General features: G+C 40.4%; 1 protein-coding gene across 8 annotated transcripts in view; it reads left to right on the plus strand.

Annotated features, from left to right (window-relative positions):
- Positions 1-22,167, plus strand: part of CRACD (capping protein inhibiting regulator of actin dynamics) — a 271,856-nt gene that overhangs the window by 120,821 nt on the left and 128,868 nt on the right. For all 8 annotated transcript variants that reach the window (XR_006964274.1, XM_047090892.1, XM_047090890.1 and 5 more), the window contains one exon: positions 9,889-10,030. The gene's annotated coding sequence lies outside the window, so the exon portion shown is untranslated. The remainder of the gene's footprint in view (positions 1-9,888; positions 10,031-22,167) is intronic.

Genomic DNA, 22,167 nt, shown 5'->3' on the forward strand with positions numbered 1-22,167 from the left:
TGTCAGTTAATTGATGAGGATGCTATGACAATTCAATTAGGGAGGGAAGTCTTTTAAACAAATGTTACTAGACCAAGCGGGAGGAAAATTAACCTCTTACCTTTGCATTACACCACAAACAAAAATTAATTTGAGATCATAAAGCTAAAACTACAAAACTTCTGGAAAAAATATAGGAGAATATCTTTTAGGCTTTTAAGTAGACTTTAAGCAAAGATTCTTAAAGGATACTGAAAGCACTAAACGTAAAGAAAAAGTGACAAATTGGAGTTCATCGACGTTAAAAACTTCTGATCATCAAAATACAGTTAGAAATTATAAAGGAAAACCACAGACTAGAGAAAATATATGCAATACATATACCTGACAAAGGACAGGTGTCAGAATGTGTAAAGCATTCCTGTAATTATCAATAATTAAAAAACCACAATTTAAAAATGGACAAAAGACTTAGAACAGACACTGTATAAAAGAAGATATTTAAAAAGCTATCATTGGGGCTCCTGGGTGGCTCAGTCGGTTAAGCGTCCAACTTCGGCTCAGGTCATGATCTTGCAGTTCGTGACTTAGAGCCCCGCATGGGGCTCTGTGCTGACAGCTCGGAGCCTGGAGCCTGCTACAGATTCTGTGTCTCCCTCTTTCTCTGGCCCTTTCACTCTCAAGCTCTGCCTCTCTCTCTCTCTCTCTCTCTCTCTCTCAAAAATAAACATTAAAAAATAAATAAATAAATAAAAAGCTATCGTTATTAGTCACCAGGGAGTTGCAAATCAAAACCTCACACTAGAATGGCTCAAACTGAAATTCTGCCAACACCAAATGTCGATGAAGCTGTGTAAATTGGAACTCCTTATTAATAATGAGAGTATAAAATGATATAGCCATTTTAATAAAATGGCAGTTTCATTTTTTTTAATTTTAAAAATTTTTTTAATTTATGTATTTTTTAATATATGAAATTTATTGTCAAATTGGTTTCCATATAACACCCAGTGCTCATCCCAAAAGATGTCCTCTTCAATGCCCATCACCTACCCTCCCCTCCCTCCCACCCCCCATCAACCCTCAGTTTGTTCTCAGTTTTTAAGAGTCTCTTATGCTTTGGCTCTCTCCCACTCTAACCTCTTTTTTTTTTTTTTCCTTCCCCTCCCCCATGGGATTCTGTGAAGTTTCTCAGGATCCACATAAGAGTGAAACCATATGGTATCTGTCTTTCTCCGTATGGCTTATTTCACTTAGCATCACACTCTCCAGTTCCATCCACGTTGCTACAAAGGGCCATATTTCATTCTTCCTCATTGCCACGTAGTACTGCATTGTGTATATAAACCACAACTTCTTTATCCATTCATCAGTTGATGGACATTTAGGCTCTTTCCATAATTTGGCTATTGTTGAGAGTGCTGCTATGAACATTGGGGTACAAGTGCCCCTATGCATCAGCACTCCTGTATCCCTTGGATAAATTCCTAGCAGTGCTATTGCTGGGTCATAGGGTAGGTCTATTTTTAATTTTCTGAGGAACCTCCACACTGTTTTCCAGAGTGGCTGCACCAATTTGCATTCCCACCAACAGTGCAAGAGGGTTCCCATTTCTCCACATCCTCTTCAGCATCTATAGTCTCCTGATTTGTTCATTTTGGCCACTCTGACTGGTGTGAGGTGATATCTGAGTGTGGTATTGATTTGTATTTCCCTGATGAGGAGCGACATTGAGCATCTTTTCATGTGCCTGTTGGCCATCCGGATGACTTCTTTAGAGAAGTGTCTATTCATGTTTTCTTCCCATTTCTTCACTGGGTTATTTGTTTTCGGGTGTGGAGTTTGGTGAGCTCTTTATAGATTTTAGATACTAGCCCTTTGTCCGATATGTCATTTGCAAATATCTTTTACCATTCTGTTGGTTGCCTTTTAGTGTTGTTGATTGTTTCCTTTGCCGTGCAGAAGCTTTTTATCTTCATGAGGTCCCAATAGTTCATTTTTGCTTTTAATTCCCTTGCGTTTGGGGATGTGTCAAGTAAGAAATTGCTGCAGCTGAGGTCAGAGAGGTCTTTTCCTGCTTTCTCCTCTAGTGTTTAATGGTTTCCTGTCTCACATTCAAGTCTTTTATCCATTTTGAGTTTATATTTGTGAATGGTGTGAGAAAGTGGTCTAGTTTCAATCTTCTGCATGTTGCTGTCCATTTCTCCCAGCACCATTTGTTAAAGAGACTGTCTTTTTTCCATTGGATATTCTTTCCTGCTTTGTCAAACATGAGTTGGCCATACTTTTGAGGGTCTAGTTCTGGGGTTTCTATTCTATTCCATTGGTCTGTGTGCCTGTTTTTGTGCCAATACCATGCTGTTTTGATGAAGGCAGCTTTGTAGTAGAGGCTAAAGTCTGGGATTGTGATGCCTCCCGCTTTGGTCTTCTTCAAAATTACTTTGGCTATTCAGGGCCTTTTGTGGTTCCGTATGAATTTTAGGATTGCTTGTTCTAGCTTCGAGAAGAATGCTGGTGCAATTTTGATTGGGATTGCATTGAATGTGTAGATAGCTTTGGGTAGTATTGACATTTTAACAATATTTATTCTTCCAACCTGTGAGCACGGAATGTTTTTCCATTTCTTTATATCTTGTTCAGTTTCCTTCGTGAGCTTTCTATAGTTTTCAGCATACAGATCCTTTACATCTTTGGTTAGATTTATTCCTAGGTATTTTATGCTTCTTGGTGCAATTGTGAATGGGATCAGTTTCTTTATTTGTCTTTCTGTTGCTTCATTGTTAGTGTATAAGAATGCAACTGATTTCTGTGCATTGATTTTGTATCCTGCAACTTTGCTGAATTCATGTATCAGTTCTAGCAGACTTTTGGTGGAGTCTGTTGGATTTTCCATGTATAATATCATGTCATCTGCAAAAAGTGAAAGCTTGACTTCATCTTTGCCAATTTTGATGCCTTTGATTTCCTTTTGTTGTCTGATTGCTGATGCTAGCACTTCCAACACTATGTTAAACAGCAGCGGTGAGAGTGGACATCCCTGTCGTGTTCCTGATCTCAGGGGGAAAGCTCTCAGTTTTTCCCCATTGAGGATGATATTAGCTGTGGGCTTTTCAGAAATGGCTTTTATGATGTTTAAGTATGTTCCTTGTATCCCGACTTTCTCAAGGGTTTTTATTAATAAGGGATGCTGAATTTTGTCAAATGCTTTTTCTGCGTCGATTGACAGGATCATATGGTTCTTTTCTTTTCTTTTATTAATGTGATGTATCACTCTGATTGATTTGCGAATGTTGAACCAGCCCTGCATCCCAGGAATGAATCCCACTTGATCATGGTGAATAATTCTTTTTATATGCTGTTGAATTCGATTTGCTAGTATCTTATTGAGAATTTTTGCATCCATATTCATCAGGGATATTGGCCTGTAGTTCTCTTTTTCTACTGGGTCTCTGTCTGGTTTAGGAATCAAAGTAATACTGGCTTCATAGAATAAGTCTGAAAGTTTTCCTTCCCTTTCTGTTTCTTGGAATAGCTTGAGAAGGATAGGTATTATCTCTGCTTTAAATGTCTGGTAGAATTCCCCAGGGAAGCCATCTGGTCCTGGACTCTTATTTGTTGGGAGATTTTTGATAACTGATTCAATTTCTTCGCTGGTTATGGGTCTGTTCAAGCTTTCTATTTCCTCCTGTTTGAGTTTTGGAAGTGTGTGGGTGTTGAGGAATTTGTCCATTTCTTCCAAGTTATCCAGTTTGTTGGCATATAATTTTTCATAGTATTCCCTGATAATTGCTTGTATTTCTGAGGGATTGGTTGTAATAATTCCATTTTCATTCATGATTTTATCTATTTGGGTCATCTCCCTTTTCCTTTTGAGAAGCATGGCTAGAGGTTTATCAATTTTGTTTATTTTTTCAAAAAACCAACTCTTGGTTTCATTGATCTGCTCTACAGTTTTTTTTAGATTCTATATTGTTTATTTCTGCTCTGATCTTTATTCTTTCTCTTCTTCTGCTGGGTTTGGGGTGTCTTTGCTGCTCTGCTTCTATTTCCTTTAGGTGTGCTGTTAGATTTTGTATTTGGGATTTTTCTTGTTTCTTGAGATAGGCCTGGATTGCAATGTATTTTCCTCTCAGGACTGCCTTCCCTGCATCCAAAAGCATTTGGATTGTTGTATTTTCATTTTCGTTTGTTTCCATATATTTTTAAATTTCTTCTCTAATTGCCTGGTTGACCCATTCATTCTTTAGTAGGGTATTCTTTAACCTCCATGCTTCTGGAAGTTTTCCAGACTTTTTCCTGTGGTTGATTTCAACCTTCATAGCATTGTGGTGCAAAAGTATGCATGGTATGATCTCAATTCTTTTATACTTATGAAGGGCTGTTTTGTGACCCAGTATGTGATCTATCTTGGAGAATGTTCCATGTGCACTCAAGAAGAAAGTATATTCTGTTGCTTTGGGATGCAGAGTACTAAATATATCTGTCAAGTCCATCTGATCCAATGTATCATTCAGGGCCCTTGTTTCTTTATTGACCACGTGTCTAGATGATCTATCCATTTCTGTAAGTGGGGTATTAAAGTCCCCTGCAATTAACACATTCTTGTGAATAAGGTTGCTTATGTTTGTGAGTAATTGTTTTATATATTTGGGGGCTCCCATATTCAGTGCATAGACATTTATAATTGTTAGTTCTTCTTTAAATTTTTTTTTTTCAACGTTTATTTATTTTTGGGACAGAGAGAGACAGAGCATGAACGGGGGAGGGGCAGAGAGAGAGGGAGACACAGAATCGGAAACAGGCTCCAGGCTCTGAGCCATCAGCCCAGAGCCTGACGCGGGGCTCGAACTCACGGACCGCGAGATCGTGACCTGGCTGAAGTTGGACGCTCAACCGACTGTGCCACCCAGGCGCCCCTATAATTGTTAGTTCTTCTTGATGGATAAACCCTGTAATTATTATATAATGCCCTTCTTCATCTCTTGTTACAGCCTTTAATTTAAAGTCTAATTTGTCTGATATAAGTATGGCTACTCCAGCTTTCTTTTGACTTCCAGTAGCATGATAAATAGGTCTCCATACCCTCACTCTCAATCTGAAGGTGTCCTCAGGTCTAAAATGAGTCTCTTGTAGACAGCAAATAGATGGGTCTTGTTTTTTTATCCATTCTGATACCGTATGTCTTTGGTTGGCGCATTTAGTCCATTTACATTCAGTGTTATTATAGAAAGATATGGGTTTTCAGTCTTTGTGATGCCTGTAGGTTTCATGCTTATAGTCTTTGTCTCACAGGATCCCCCTTAGGATCTCTTGTAGGGCTGGCTTAGTGGTGATGAGTTCCTTCAGTTGTTTGTTTGGGAAGACCTTTATGTCTCCTTCTATTCTAAATGACAGATTTGCTGGATAGAGGATTCTCAGCTGCATATTTTCTGTTCATCACATTGAAGATCTCCTGCCATTCCTTTCTGGCCCGCCAAGTTTCGGTAGAGAGATCGGTCACAAGTCTTATAGGTCTCCCTTTATATGTTAGAGCACTTTTATCCCTAGCTGCTTTCAGAATTTTCTCTTTATCCTTGTATTTTGTCAGTTTCACTATATGTCATGCAGAAGATCGATTCAAATTACATCTGAAGGGAGTTCTCTGTGCCTCTTGGATTTCAATGCCCTTTTCCTTCCCCAGATCAGGGAAGTTCTCAGCTAGTATTTCTTCAAGTACACCCTCAGCACCATCCCTCTCTCTTCCTCCTCTGGAATACCAATTATGCGTAGATTATTTCTCTTTAGTGCATCACTTAGTTCTCTAATTTTCCCCTCATACTCCTGGATTTTTTTATCTTTTTCCCAGCTTCTTCTTTTTCCATAATTTTATCTTCTAGTTCACCTATTCTCTCCTCTGCCTCTTCAATCCGAGCCGTGGTCGTCTCCATTTTATTTTGCAGCTCATTAATAGCATTTTTTAGCTCCTCCTGGCTGTTCCTTAGACCCTTGATCTCTGTAGCAGTAGGTTCTCTGCTGTCCTTTATACTGTTTTCAAGCCCAGCGATGAATTTTATCACTATTATTCTAAATTCACTTTCTGTTACATTGTTTAAATCGTTTTTGATCGGGTCGTTAGCTGTCGTTATTTTCTGGACATTTTTTTGAGGGGAATTCTTCCGTGGTCATTTTGGATAGTCCCTGGAGTGGTGTGGAACTGCAGGGCACTTCCCTTGTGCTGTCTTGAATCACTCTCATTGGTGGGCAGGACCACAGTCAGACTTGATGTCTGCCCCCAGCCCACCACTGGGGCCACAGTCAGACTGGTGTGTGCCTTCTCTTTCCCTCTCCTAGGGGCGGGATTCACTGTGGGGTGGCGTGGCCCGTCTGGGCTACTTGCACACTGCCAGGGTTGTGGTGTTGGGGATCTGGTGTATTAGCTGGGGTGGATCGGCAAGGTGCACAGGGGCGGGAGGAGCAGGCTCAGCTCGCTTTTCCTTTGGACATCCCTGTGGCACCAAGAGGGAGTCAGACCCGCAGGAGGGATGGATCCGCAGAAGCACAGCGTTGGGTGTTTGCGTGGTGCCAGCAAGTTCCCTGGAAGGAACTGGTTCCCTTTGGGATTTTGGCTGGGGGATGGGCGAGGGAGATGGCGCTGGCGAGTGCCTTAGTTCCCTGCCAAGCTGTGCTCTGTTGTCAGGGGCTCAACAACTCCCCCTCTCGTTGTCCTCCAGCCCTCCCGTTCTCCAAGCAGAGCTGTTAACTTATAACCTTCCAGAGGTTAAGTCCTGCTTGCTGTCCGAATACACTCCGTCTGGCCGCTCTGCTTTTGCCAGCCAGACTCAGGGGCTCTGCTTTGCCGATGGGCTGCCCCCTGCCCCGGCTCCCTCTCGCCAGTCCATATCCTCTCACCAGTCACACACCGCCTCTCCGCCCTTCCTACCCTCTTCTGTGGACCTCTCATCTACACTTGGCTCCGGAGAATCCGTTCTGCTAGTCTTCTGGCGATTTTCTGGGTTATTTAGGCAGGTGTGGGTGGAATCTAAGTGACCCGCAGGACGCGGTGAGCCCAGCGTCCTCCTACACCGCCATCTTCCCAGAAGCTCCTGGCAGTTTCTTATAAAGTTAAACATTTGTTAACCCTGTAACCTAGGAGTTCCACTCCCAGGTGTTTATCCAAGAGAAAATTTATATTCACAAAGAGACTTGTACTAGAACATTTATATTAGTGTTATTCATAATAGCCCTAAAATGGAAACAACCAAATATCCATTCATAGGAGAATTTATTATAAGTTGTGATATTTTCATACGATGGACTGTGGCTCAGCAATAAAAAGACGTAAACTATTGATGCACTCAACAGTGTAGGTGAATCTCAGAGACATTATGCTGCATGAATAAAGCCAGACGCAAAAGAGTACATTCTATGAGTCCATTTGTATGTGGTTCAGAACTAATCTACAGTAATAGAAATGGGAACAGTGGTTTGCCTTTGGGTTGTGGCATTTGACTAAAAGGCACATGAGGAAACTTCCTGGAGTGATGGAAATGCTTTATATTATTATTTTGTTGGTCGTTACACAACAACAGTTTCCTTTTTCAAACTGTATCAAAACAACAGTTTCCTTTATCAAACTGTATCAAATTGTACACTTAAAAGTGTATTCTGGAGCTCCTCGGTGGCTCAGTTGGTTAAGCATCTCACTCTTGATCTTGGCTTAGGTCTTGATCACAGGGTTGTGAGTTCACGCCCCACGTTGGGCTCCACACTGGGGATGGAGCCTACTTAAAAAAAAAAAAGTAGCATATTTTACTGTATGTACGTTTTATTTTGCTTTAAAAAATTTACTATTATTTCAATTTCTTGTGAGTCTCTATTATTTCAAACGAGTAAGCTCAGAAAAGTACTCCATGGTTTCTATTTGTTGAAATTTCTTGAAACTTATTTTATGACCCACATATGGTTAACTTCTGTAATGTTTCATGTGTACCTTGGAAGAATGTGTGGTCACGGTTGTTGGGTGCAGTATTCTACATAGGTTACTAAGGCTGAGTTTGTTAATTGTGTTATTCAAATCTTTTGTATCCTTACTCTTTGTGTTTTTTTGGTTATTTTTGTGACTTAGATATGTGTTGAAATATTTTATAATCTTTGTAATTTTGAATATATTAGTCACAGTTTTTTAAAAAGTTTTAAATGTTTTTATTTATTTTTGAGAGAGAAAGAGAGAGAGAGAGAGAACACAAGTGGGGGAGTGTCAAAGAGAGAGAGGGAGACACAGAATCTGAAGCAGGTTCTAGGTTCTGAGCTGTCAGTGCAGAACCCAGTGCGGGATTTGAACTCATGAACCATGAGATCATGACCTGAGCTGAAGTCAGGTGCTCAAATGACTGAGCCACCCAGGCATGCCACTAATCACAGTTATTTTAAAGACAATATCCCTGGTTGTCTCTAGGTCCTGTTTTCATTGTCTGTTTCTTTCTTGAACCTATTCCCTGGTATACCTAGTAATTATTGATTGAATACAGGACATTTTGTATAAAGAATCACAAATACTGTGGATGATGATGTCTCTCTCTATGGAGCTTACTTTTGCTTCTGATAGGCAGTCAGAGTAGGGCAGACCTCCTTAATCTAATGAGGGACCGAAGTGACTTGATTCTTAGCTCTGGTACTTTTTTGGTCCACTCACTTTATGTGCCTCTAAGCAGCTGCTTTCTGCTTGGCTTCTCAGCAGTTTTGCCCTGTGTCTCTTTTTTTTTTTTTTTTTTTTCAACGTTTATTTATTTTTGGGACAGAGAGAGACAGAGCACGAATGGGGGAGGGGCAGAGAAAGAGGGAGACACAGAATCGGAAACAGGCTCCAGGCTCTGAGCCATCAGCCCAGAGCCCGACGCGGGGCTCGAACTCAGGGACCGCGAGATCGTGACCTGGCTGAAGTTGGACGCTCAACCGACTGCGCCACCCAGGCGCCCCCTTTTTTTTTTTTTCAGTAGATGTTTTGAAAGGAAAAGCAGTGTAATGACTTGCCTCAGTTTTGTTTCTCTTCTCCCTAAGATCTTGGCCTCTCATGTTCTGGCTACCTTGGTAGCACTCCAGTGCCTTTAAACAGGTTTTAGATATGTTTATCTAGCTTTTCTAGTGGTGTTCAGTGGAAAGTTGGTCTGATACAAACTAGCCCCTCATAACCAGAACTGGGAATCCTTCTCTAAGCCTGTACTATCAGCTCCTGGTCAGGGCCAGACATCCATTGTCATCCTAAGATTTGAAGAGATTTCTTTCTGTATCATTGTCCCAGAAAGTTGTTTTCTTTTCTTTGGCTATGCAAAGGGAATATTTGAATCTGGGGTTATCCCCTGGATATTTCCCATATCCATTCCAGTTAAAATATACTGTCACTATGTCACAGTTTTTATTCTGGAGTGTTTATAAGAGGCCGTGCATGCCCTACCCCCAGAGAGCCCATTAACCTCATTAATTCTGTTATTGGTGTTTGAATAAAAAAGTGCCTTTGCTACCTCTGGGGGGGGGCGTGGAAACAATCTAATGATTACTGCCTTCAGTTCTCTGCTAGGTTGGGTTTGTGTCTTCTAGCTCCTTGAATTTTAGCTAAATTACCATGAGAAATAAATGTGAGAATTCTGTATATAAGAAGGATCGGGAGCCTCTGTATTCATGGCCATGATTTTTCCAGTCCCTTCAAAAGTAGAAACAATTTACAATAAATGCTTTTAAGAGTCTAGAATAAATTTAGGCTAAGGAATGAAAGTTTAATATTATTAAACCTAATTGAAAACCAGAAAACAAAATAAAACAAAACAAAAACTCCTTTGTACTGACTTCTGCCAGAATGGAAAAGAGATTCATTTTGAAGGCTTCCCAAGAGGACTGAAGATATAAAGCTCTTGATGTTTTGTTTTTTCTCAACAGTTCACAAGAGCAGTGATCCCCAGATTTTCTCAACAATGTATCCCATTTCCTGAAACACTTAACCACTGATCTCCTTTTTACAAGAAGAAAATTTTGGTGGACAGTTACCCAGCAAGGAAAGGACGTTTGGCTATTAAGATAGGTAAGTCATTTGTTTAGAGGACGGGGAGGGAAGTAGCTTATGGAGAAAGTACTAAAAAGCATTTTATTTAATGTGAGTGGGATTTTAGAAATGGATAGTATGCATTTCACTATCAAGTTAAAAGATCCTTGGGGCGCCTGGGTGGCTCAGTTGGTTGAGCGTCCGACTTAGGCTCAGGTCACAATCTCGTGGTCCGTGGGTTCGAGCCCCGCATCGGGCTCTGGGCTGATGGCTCGGAGCCTGGAGCCTGCTTCCGATTCTGTGTCTCCCTCTCTCTCTGCCCCTCCCCTGTTCATGCTCTGTCTCACTCTGTCTCAAAAATAAATAAAAACCTAAAAAAAAAAAAAGATCCTTGTCGCTGATGACCTTCTAATTCTAGATTTAATACTCAGCTCTTCTACTTACCAGATGTGTAAACTTGGACATGTCACTTAAATTCTCTTAGCCTCCTTTCTTTCATCTCACATGAAAAGCTTTGCCGATGGGAGGATGTAATATAAAAATGTAATCATCACTGTATTGTTTTGTTACTGTTATAAAATTCTATGGAATAGTTAGTGGCCTTGTGTCTCGTGGTACATCTGGACCGTAGAGCTTGATACTGTGAATTTGGAGATTCCATCTTGAGTGAGAGGAGTGGGAGACCTTCCCCACGTGCCTCCCCTGTAAGAACAACATTATACCATTCTCTTGTCTACAGGTATATGCTACTTCTTAGAAGTTGGTGCAAAGGATGAAAGTTAAAGATAAGATCAAAAGAAAGAAAATAACTATCTGAGTTGTTATGACAATCATTAGTATTATGTGGATACATTATTTCCTTTAACCCACATACCAAATCTTGTAATATGGAGGCTATCTATACCATGACATTTTTCCTTAAGGGACAGAATTCCTTGGGGCACCTGGGTGGCTTGGTCAGTTAAGCATCCAACTCTTGATTTTGGCTTAGGTCATGATCTCACGATCTGTGAGTTTGAGCCCTCTGTCAGGCTCTGTGCTGACAGTGTAGAGCCTGCTTGGGATTTTCTCACTCCCTCTCTCTCTGCCTGTCTGTCTCTCTCTCAAAATAAATAAACATTTAAAAAATGTATATGGGGCCCCTGGGTGGCTCAGTTGGTTAAGCATCCGACTCTTGGTTTTGGCTCAGGTCATGATCTCACAGGTTTGTGAGTTTGAGCCCCACGTTGGGCTCTGTACTGACAGTGCAGAGCCTGTTTGGGATTCTTTCTCTCCCATTCTCTTTGCCCCTCCCCACTCATGGTATCTATGTCTCTCTCTCAAAAAAAAAAAAAAAACAAAACAAACAAAAAAAACTTATATATAAGAGATAGAATTCCTTAGTGAGTCATTTAAAAGAAGCTATAAATCATTCTGATTTATCATAATTTGAAACATATTATTGAATGGTAGGAATTTTAAGTTTTTAATTTTTTCTGATGTTTCATAGTACACATGTACAGTTTCTGTAATTACAAAGTGATTAATTAAAAATAAATAATGGATTTGAAAAAAACTTTGTCAAGCACCTGTTATGAACTAGATACTGTTTTAGATGCTTGTTCCTATAAGTGAGCAAAACATGAAGATCCCTGCCCTCGTGGAGCTTATGTTCTAGCATAGAGGGAAACAGATAATAAATACTGCATGTAATAGAAAAATAAATTACCAGGCTATTAGAAGCCAATAAGAATATGGAAAAAAGAAAAAGAACTGCTGAATAAGGGGAATTGGGAGTGCTGGGTGGCACAGGAGTACAAATTGCAGTGTTTAAGTGGCAGAGCCAGGGTCAGCTTCATTGAGGAAAGACAGGAAGCAGGAGTTCACCCTGGGTGTGTTCCAGGCAGAGGAAGCAGCCGATGCAAAGACCCTAAGGAGTGAACATGGTGAGATATTTCAAGCACAGCCTCCTCACAGGAGGAATGCTCCGGTGAGCTGGAGCAGGGGGGAGGGACAACAGTGGGAGGTAGGTTCAGAGAGGCAGTGTTGGCTCCAGAGAAAATAAGGTCATTTCCTTGATTTAAATACATAAGAAAAATTACCTTCTGGCCTTGTTTTCTTCTGGCCTACTTGGTTTATTCTGTGTTTGTTTCCCCTGCATTTAACACACACACACACACACACACACACACACACACACACACACACACAGACTCACTCTAACTAACTAAATAACTAACTAAATAAATAAATAAACCTCTCCCACCGTATTCGTTTCTTAGAGCTGCTGTAACAAGTACCACAAACCAAGTGGCTTGCAATAGCAGAAATTTATTTTCTCACAGTTCTGCAGCCTAGAAGTCTAAAATCAAGAGAGGGCCATGCTCCTTCTGAGACATAAAGGGGAGAATCCTTCTTTGCCTCTTCACGGCTTCTGGTGGTAGCCATCAATCCTTGTCTTTCCTAGGTTTGCTTGTGTCACGTCAGTCCCTGTCTCTGTCTTCACATGTCATTCTCGTGTGCTTGTGTCTTTATGTGGCCATCTTTCTTTTTCTTAGAAGGACAGCAGACATACTAGATTAAGGACCCTACTCCAGTATGATCTCCCCTAGTACACTTACATTGTAAGTGTAACTAGTACACTTACAATGACCCTATTTCCAAATAAGGTCACATTCTGAGGTACTGAGGGTTAGGACTTCAGTATACATTTTGGAGGCACAGTTTAACCCATAACAGTAATAAAGAATAGGTGTTATTATTCTTGTCTCACTGGTGGAGAAATAGGCTCAGAAAGCTTAAGTGACTTGCCTAAAGTCAGCATCAGTAAGCAGAAGAGCCAGATTATTGCAATTCAACATGCACCGCCGTGGCAGTGATGTGAGGATGGAGGTGACAAGGATTTGTTCCGGCCAAGGACAGGAGTCGCACACGTACAACATTGCATTCCCCATCCATACTGCTTAACCTCAAGACAGCACAAAATTGGTGCTCTATATCAGCATTCCTATCAGAGAGAAAATAGATGCCCCCTCTATAACCTACTTCCCATTTGCGTTTCATTCCATAGCATGACCAACATAGAAAACAGATGCTATTTCTCTCCTTTTGGAATTTTTCCAGGAAAGTAATACTGTAATTTCTGTGGTATATAGAACATTTTGTGACAGCATCACATGGGTTTTTCTCACACGACATAGGAAAATATAACATGGCTCTCTGAGTCAGTTGGCATATTGCAATAGAATCAGGGGATTTTGAAAGCATTGAATGTAATTTGCTTTCTCGTTATATTTAAAAATTCTTACTTAGGGGGCGCCTGGGTGGCGCAGTCGGTTAAGCGTCCGACTTCAGCCAGGTCACGATCTCGCGGTCCGTGGGTTCGAGCCCCGCGTCGGGCTCTGAGCTGATGGCTCAGAGCCTGGAGCCTGTTTCCAATTCTGTGTCTCCCTCTCTCTCTGCCCCTCCCCCATTCATGCTGTGTCTCTCTCTGTCCCAAAAATAAATAAACGTTGAAAAAAAAATAAAATAAAATAAAAATTCTTACTTAATATGAAGCTTGTCTAGCCATTTGTGAATCTGAAATCAGCACTAGAGCCTTATTTTCAGGCTTAGTCTTAAGGGTTACACCTGAGAAAAGGGAAGGTTACACGAAAACAGAACTGCACACTTTTCTGTGAGTCACAGTGAAGAGTGACATCCCTGGGTCAGGCTAAATGTGGATGAAGCCACCAAAGGCAGTATTCCCAGAGGAATGTCTAGATCTTGGTCTAGAAAAAAAAATATCCCAAAGCTAAGTGTTAAAGTCTGGGTGGTGAGACAAACTGTGGTTGGAGAAAAAGTCATAAAGTCAAAACCAGAAAATTGGAGGTATGTCAAGAAGTAAGTAGAATGTGAGACAAATGGAATGGTTCAGAAAGTTGGTTGGGTGAGGATTCGGGAGGCCTACTTGTCTGTGGCCCTGACTGCATGGTGTGGGGTGAGAGGGGGGAGATGTTGGGTAAGACTGGGCAGTCCCCTACCTGCTTTTAAATATAGTTGTTAGCAAACATAAGAGATTCTTAAATATGGAGAACAAACAGAGAGTTACTGGAAGGGTTGTGGGAGGGGGGATGGGCTAAATGGGTAAAGGACATTAAGGAATCTACTCCTGAAATCATTGTTGCACTATATGGTAATTAACTTGAATGTAAATAAAAAAAAATTAAAAAAATGAATATAGTTGTTAGCCATTTTTTGATGTTACATAGTCTTGTAGTTTCTTTTCAAAGCCCCTTCTTTTAACTTCTCAATATGTTTTTATTCCTCCTAAGTTTGTGGGCTTCTCTTTTCACTTAACAGCTGACTGCTTTGGATCTGTGTGTTGAAGCGTATATTCTTCTTAGTATCAAACAAGAAGGGAAAAACTGCCTCCCTTCCAAAGATGCTTCTATTCTGTTAAAATTAATTTTCTTTGACTCGGAAAGAGTGTGGCAAGAGCAAGGTCTTCATATTTTTCTACTGAATTAAAATGGCCCATAGTCTTTGTCTCATGTCCCCGAATGCAGCTAGGCCACCTGGGTCTAGTGTGGGCGGCTGGCTGAGAGGCTGGTAAACAGGTGCACCCCATGGACGTTTGATTATCTAGCCCTGTGATGATCAGTTGCTGCTCTTGCTGTTGCTGCTACTGCTCATTGTCAAGGGCCAAGCAAGTCAGGGGTCATTGATTTGAATTACTTCCCTGTGACAGACATTCTGGGAATATACTAGGCTTTTCGTAGGAAAGGCCAAAAGGTGACAAGTATTAGAACTTAGAGACCTACTTAATCCGTCTTATCACTGTGGAATGGGAATAAAGTCCTCCCTATTCCCCAGCAGCGGTAGATTGTTGAGCAATGCGAAATACTGAAGCCCTCAATTATAAAACATTTATTTTTTTTAATTCAGGTGAAATTCATGTAACATAAAGTGAACAATTTAGTGGCAGTTAGTACATTCAGAACATTTTTATCACCCACCAAATGAAAACACTGTACCCCTGAAGCGCTTACTCCCCATTTCTCCTTCCCCTCAACCGCTAACAACCGCCCATCTGCTGTTGCTAGGGATTTACCTATTGTAGCGATTTAATATAAATGGAATCATATAATATGTGACTTTTTGTGTCTGGTAAACCATTTGTTTTTAAATGCAGGTCATCGGTTTTTGTTTTTTGTTTTTTGTTTTTTGTTTGTTTTTTTTTTTTCCGATTTCCTCCTGTTATAACACTGGGAGAGCTGGGATGCTGCAGGAGTGTTAACATCTCTCTAATTATGCCCTCGAAGAAAAACCTTCAGGAATACCTGCTTCACTTCTGCTGCGGGTGGGTTTCTCTTCATGAGACAACTAGCAGTTTAGAATTAAGTTACTTAATTTGCAAGGATAGGAAGAATTCGACTGTACTTCAGGATAGAGGTCAGCCCCCTTTGGCATCCTTTCCCACCACCTCCAATTTCTGTCATTGTCTAGTGGTCTCAACACCAATTTATCCCATCATCCAAATGAACCTGTAATTGATACTTTGGCATCAGGATAGCTAGAGATTATATTGCTAGCTAAGCAACAAAGCATAGTCTCCCCCACCCCAGGGAGTTGAATGGTACCAGCTGTTGAAGATGAAAATTTGAGAAATACTTTACACTCTCATCTTTTGAGGAGGCTGATCATCCTGCCTCCTCCCTTCTCTCCCCTGTGAAATAGAGGCTGCTCAGGGAGGGCTGTGCGATGCAGACAGCAGAGGCTTGAAATGAGATTCCTCTCTCTCTCTGCCATATGTAACCCAAGATGCGTTGTGCAGATGAAACTGGCAGAGAAATAGGGAGCTGGGTGGCAGACAGAGTTCTGAGGGCACCAAAATTCTAGTTAAATCCTTTTGCAGAAGCAAGGAAGCCTGCTGGTCTAATGATGCAGAACCCAAGAATTAAATTGGCATAGAGCTAGTGCTTTCAGAGAACGCAACCTCTGTAAGTCTCTGTTCTGTAGACCCCCTGGGAGTGGGATGAGAGTTAAATACAGGACAAATTATAACTTGCTGCCCTCAGATGGTGATTATCATGTATGGTATTATGTGCCAAGTACTGAAACATCAACTCTCTGCTCCAAAACATCTCTTCCAGGGACCTGAGAATAGCACCTTTATAGTAACTAATCGATTGACAGTGTTAAGCACAGTGACAGGGATGGGGTGGGGCATTTTTGTCATTTCCTTCCCTTCTCTCCCTTTCTCCCCCCTTCTTTCATCTCTTCCTATCTCCCTCCCTCCATTAACATGTTTGGAACTTGTTATGTGCCAGACACTGTGCCAAGACCTAAGGATATGAACTAAGACCCTGCCCTCCCTCCTGTTACCTCCTCTCTGCATTATGTTCTCTTGCAGTTGCTGAGAATTATGAGTAGTTGTATGCTGGTCTGCCTCCTGGAGAAGGAAGTAGCTTCTAAAGGCCGGAGTCTTTGCCTTTGAATCTAACATTGCCCTAGCAGAAGTTTATGGAATTGAATCCAGATATGTAAGCAGATAACCGTATAAAATGCGATTAGTGATATTTGAGAGAGTTCTGCACAGAGTGCTGGAAACCACAAAGGGCAGAGTAAACAACTGCCACAGGGAGCCGCAGGGCCTCCCAGACTTGTCATTCGAGCTGCCTTGAAAGATGAGCAGGTGTTTGCCAGACAAACAGGGGCGGGGGCACACAATCTCCAGAGGTCACATCTACATGAATGTGTTTCTTGGGAGGAGCCCTGTGATCCTCTAAATCCCACCCTTTCTTTCTTTAAGGAACAGTCAGAAAATAAGTGTTTGATTCACCACTCTCTTTGGATCAAGCCTACTGATAGTGCAGGCATCTCTTCCAGAAAGTGAGAAGCCTTATTTCTTCTAGGGGCTAAAGGCCCCTCCCCCACCAAAAAATTCTGTTGAATTCCTTACCTCTAAAATGCCACATGTTTTACTCTTCCTTTTCCATTTTGAAATAAATGTTTAAGAAAATTCTTTTTCTAAATCGGTTTGAGTGGAGCCAAGATTTCACTTCGATAATCCTTTCACCATTTCAACAAATGTATGCCAAGCGCCTCCACTGCTCTAGAGCTGAGGCTTACAAAGAACAAACAGTGAGACAGTATCTGCTCCCAAGGAGACTAAAGCTGACACGAAACAGGAAGCTAAAGTAGCACAGACATGGTCCCCCTTTCCTATTTACTGTTAAAGCCTAGTCTTCACACACATAGAGTTGGCATTGAAACTTTTTCGACAGATGACTCCAGTTCTGAACAGAAGTTTAGAGGTCCAAGGAACAATAAAAAGGCTATATCCTTACCACTAGGAATATTTACCAGGAAAAGCAAAAAACATCTGTAGTCTAAACTTTACCAGGTACATATTTTAGGGAGTCTCAGAAAATCTATTCCATGCAGAAAAATACCCCAAAGTTTTATATTAAGTGTTTGGTTGTATTTTGTGTATGTATGTATGTATGTATGTATTTTTAATTTTTTATTTAAGAGAGAGAGCATGACCAGGGGAGAGGGCCAGAGGGAGAGAGAGAATCTTAAGCAGGCTCCATGCTCAGCTCCATTCCACAACCCTGGGATCATGACCTGAATCAAAGTCAAGAGTTGGACACTTAACCACCTGAGCCACTCAGGCACCCCCCTGCCACCCCACAAATTTGTAATTCTGATTCTTGCACAGATAAGGATGTGGCTTACCAAGGCTTGTCTTTCCCCAGTAGGGAACAACTTAGTTCTTGGGTCAGGTAGTGCCTGTCATAGGTAGGGTTGCTTACTCTGATGCCACCACTGCACAATGCCCTTCTTCTCTTCCCTCTCTTCTCATCATCATCAGCCTACCTGCCCTTAAAAGACAAATTCAAGGGGCGCCTGGGTGGCCCAGTTGGTTAGGCATCTGACTTTGGCTCAGGTCATGATCTCGCAGTTCACAAGTTTGAGCCGTGTGTCAGGCTCTGTGCCTTCAGAGTCTATGTCTCTCCCTCTCTCTGCCCCTCCCCTGCTCATACTCTCTCTCTCGTTCTCTCTCAAAAATAAACAAACATTAAAAACAGTTTTAAAAAAGACAAATTCAAATGCCAGCTCTTCATAATTCATTCTCTGACACCCCCAACTTCCTGGAAATGATTCATTTTTTTTCTCCAAACTTCACAGCCCATCCTGCCCATATATATATATATATATATATATATATATATATATATACACACACACACATATATATGTATATATACATACATATATACATATATATGTATATATATGTATATATACATACATGTATACATATATGTGTGTATATATATGTATACACACACACACACACACAGAACCTAATGTTTTCTACCTGGTTTACAGTTTTTGGTAAATATGTCATATCTCATATTAAATGATGATTTCCTTGGAGTCAGTAATATTTTCTTCTATATCTTTATGTCTCACCTCCTCTTACCTCATCCCGATACCTATCACAATGTAAAGCTAAAATGGACACTCAATAATAATTCACTGAAACAGCATCAGTGGATGGAATTTCAGTCTAGATAAATGAATATCTGCATCTCTTCTGGGTGCCATTATCCATAGCATAAATCCTTAAAGCATTTTTTCCCAAAGTAGGCTCCATGAAAAGTACTGTTAAACAGTCCTTAAAATGTCTACGGTTAAGTACTTTTGGAAAATTCTAGTTTAAACAAAGTTAAACAGAATTCTTCACTGTAGGACTTCTCAAATTGTAGGCACTGAGAGGGAGATAAAGTGAATAATGTTTCCCCCATTTATTTGATCACAGAAACCTTGATAATTTTTCTCAAGATGTGTATTAGTTTCCTGTTGCTATTGAAACAAATTACCATGAAGTTAGTGGCTGAAAACAATGCACGTTTATTATTTTACAGTTCTGGAGGTCAGAGGTCTAAAATGAGGCCATTGGGCAGTGTTCCTTTTGGATGCTCAAGGGGAGAATCCCTTTCCTTGCCTTTTCTAGCTTCTGAGACTGCTGCCTTCCTTAGCCTGTGGTTCCTTCCTGCACCTTCAAGGCCAACAATGTAGTGTAGGGGTGGAAAAATGTTCCCTTTCAGGTTCTCTGCCTGGTTTAATAGTGAAATGGACATAAGATAACAGGAGAACAACAAATTTAATTTCATATGTACAGGAGCCCCCTAAAAATATGAGACTCGAAGTGTCCAAAGCAGGAATCTTCTATACCTCTTAGGCAAACAATAAATTTGTGAAGAATTGACAAAACAAAGAGGTTTGGGGTTGGGGTACTATTTTAGTGAAAAAGTAACAAAGTTTGTTTGTTTATCCTCTTGGCCCTGACTTGCCTCTCTGCTAATAAGGATGCCTTCTACCCTCTAGGCACAGGGTGGGTATCTTTCACATAAGAGACTTATTTCCTGCCTTCAGGGAGAGCACAGGAGAGTCAAGAGTGTCCTTCTTGCACTGCCTATTTCCCAAGAAACTTTAATTCAAAATAATCAGTATGCCAAAATGGCATATTTTGAGGTGGCATATTCTGCTCCCTTCATTAGAATCTTCCAGTCTTTCTCTGGCCTCTGCTTCTGTCATCACATCTCTTCCTGTGACTCCTGACACTCTTGCCTCTCTTGCAAAGGTGGTTGTGATTGCATTGGGCCTGTCTGGAAAATCCAGGATAATCTTCCCATCTCAACATCCTTGGCTAACTCACATCTGCAAAGTCCCTTTGCTAAGAAAGGTAATGTATTGATAGGTTTTAGGGACTAGAAGGGGTCCGTCTCTGGGGGGGCTATTACTCTCCTACCTAAGGACATGCATTCTGTAGCAGCACTAAATATTTAGGGGAATAAGCCCTTAATTCCTCAATGGAGATCTGGGTGAAATACCACAACCACCACTTAACAATATTATCTCTAAGGGAAAAATGCATTTTGAGTTGTGATACAAAAAAATTCACATCTGTTCCACAACCATAGATAAAATATGAACTCTTTGTATAGTAACCACAGCAATTCTATAATAAAGACCTCTAATAGTCTTCCTGCACAGGAGTCTGCTTAAACAAATGTCAAAAATGAAATATGAGGTTAATAATGTTGTGAAGACTTATGAAGAGATTGACCATGAGGAAGAGTAATGAAATGAGAGATGAAGAGAAACCTGACCAAGAGATAAAAAAATGACTTGAGGTCTGACCTGTCATGTTTAAAAGACTTTGGGAAGAAAGAAACATAAAACTAAACATTGTGCTGTGCGGAGGAAAACAAATAACCTATGGAAAATACTTGATTTCAAATAAGAGGAATGAGAAGATTTTTTCCTGGTCTCAAAAATGTAAACCTTTTCATATAAAATACAGGCATGAGAGATCTTTGAAATTCCATGTAGAATTATGATCTCAGACATTAGGGAGAAGTATAAGATTGACTAATACCTGCCTCCCTTCACCCCACACAGACAACACTGTCTCATAGGACTGTGAGTTCCTTTAGGGCAGGGACAATGTCTGATTAATCTTTGAGGCCCCAGCCCCAACATGTACTTTGGCGTATTGCCTTAATGTTTGTTAAGCACCAAGTAGAATAATTGCAGAGATAGTTCCTTCCTGCATATCACAGCACTGATTCATTTGGAGGAAATCATGTTTAAAAAAAAAACTGACAAGAGAAAGGGTGTATTAGAAAAGTGAAATAAGAAGTATATGTTGAGATTTCCAAACGCCAACATATCTAGAGATACCTAGATTTTCTTCATTCCCAAATTGTTCATTTTACTACAGTAGGTAATTTTCCACCAAAAAACCCCCATACATTATAAGTAGAGAACAACAAAAGCATATTGGGATTGAGATGTTGGTATTGATTTATGAAATTATTCTTCTATTAAATTGCAAGTTGTTACATGTTCTGTGGCTACTGTTGTATACATAATCTCAAGGAATGCCTTGCAAATAATCAAATTGGCAAATATGAATCAAAGCAATCGAAGAATGCTTATAGCCTACTATGTTTTATTTAGACGGTCAGGAAGAAAAGTGTATTTTTTATATTCTAGTACTGGTGCATTCTGTATCCTGCCTCTGTTAAGATTATAGATTTACACATTATGATTTGTGTTTCATTTTCGGTTCCCAATTTGTATAGTTCAGTATTGTACTCTTCATGGGCACTCAGTAAATAGTTGATGAGTTGAATTAAATGGGAAAATATACCAATATGAGCACTTTAAAAGTCAGTGTAGTGGGGCGCCTGGGTGGCGCAGTCGGTTAAGCGTCCGACTTCAGCCAGGTCACGATCTCGCGGTCCGTGAGTTCGAGCCCCGCGTCAGGCTCTGGGCTGATGGCTCGGAGCCTGGAGCCTGTTTCCGATTCTGTGTCTCCCTCTCTCTCTTCCCCTCCCCGTTCATGCTCTGTCTCTCTCTGTCCCAAAATAAATAAAAAACGTTGAAAAAAAAATTAAAAAAAAAAATAAAAGTCAGTGTAGTAAGGTATAAAATGACTAGAGACACATTCTCATAAAGAGTGAATGATATGGATACATTCTTCCAACTCTTGGCTAACATATCCCAGTATCAGATGGGTAGATTGTAAAAGACAAATCCATAGGCACAATTTTGCAGTATACAGTAGCAATAGATCCTACAAAAGAAAACATGTAACTGATTTCAGCCAATCCAACAGAGGACATTTGTAAGTCAGGCCCAGAAAATTGCATTCAAAAGCAATATTGTGGCATTCACAGCATTATGACAGCAATAACAAAAAGTAGTGAAGCTTTAAAATATCCAGTTCTTCAGTGATGATGGGATTTGAGATTACCACTAACAAAGTAGTTAAGCTAAGGAAGCAGCTAAGAGATACATAAAAGGAATCTAAATTGAATAAGGAACCACTAATATAGTTTATGTTTTAGAAATAAATGAAAAATGAAAAGTAAAGCCATGGGAAATAGGACTAGTTCTCTGAAAGTGGATGGACCTTCCAGTGATTCAAACCTCTTGGATAGATCTGGCCAAATGTAAGTAGAGAGATGACATTTATGTTGCGATTTTGTTAATTGTCATAGCAATAAATTCAGTAACATTAGGAGAGGGATGGAAGTCATAAATTTAGGAATTTTTAAAGGAAGAGACTTTTGGTTGTAATGTTGAAAAAAAACATAAGAAAAGTATTCAGTGTCATGTTTCTACTTGAGACT

This window comes from Lynx rufus, unplaced genomic scaffold, assembly GCF_022079265.1.
Source record: "Lynx rufus isolate CCGP_SWC_20201006 ecotype Redwood Valley unplaced genomic scaffold, mLynRuf1.p SCAF_3, whole genome shotgun sequence".
NCBI lineage: Eukaryota > Metazoa > Chordata > Mammalia > Carnivora > Felidae > Lynx > Lynx rufus.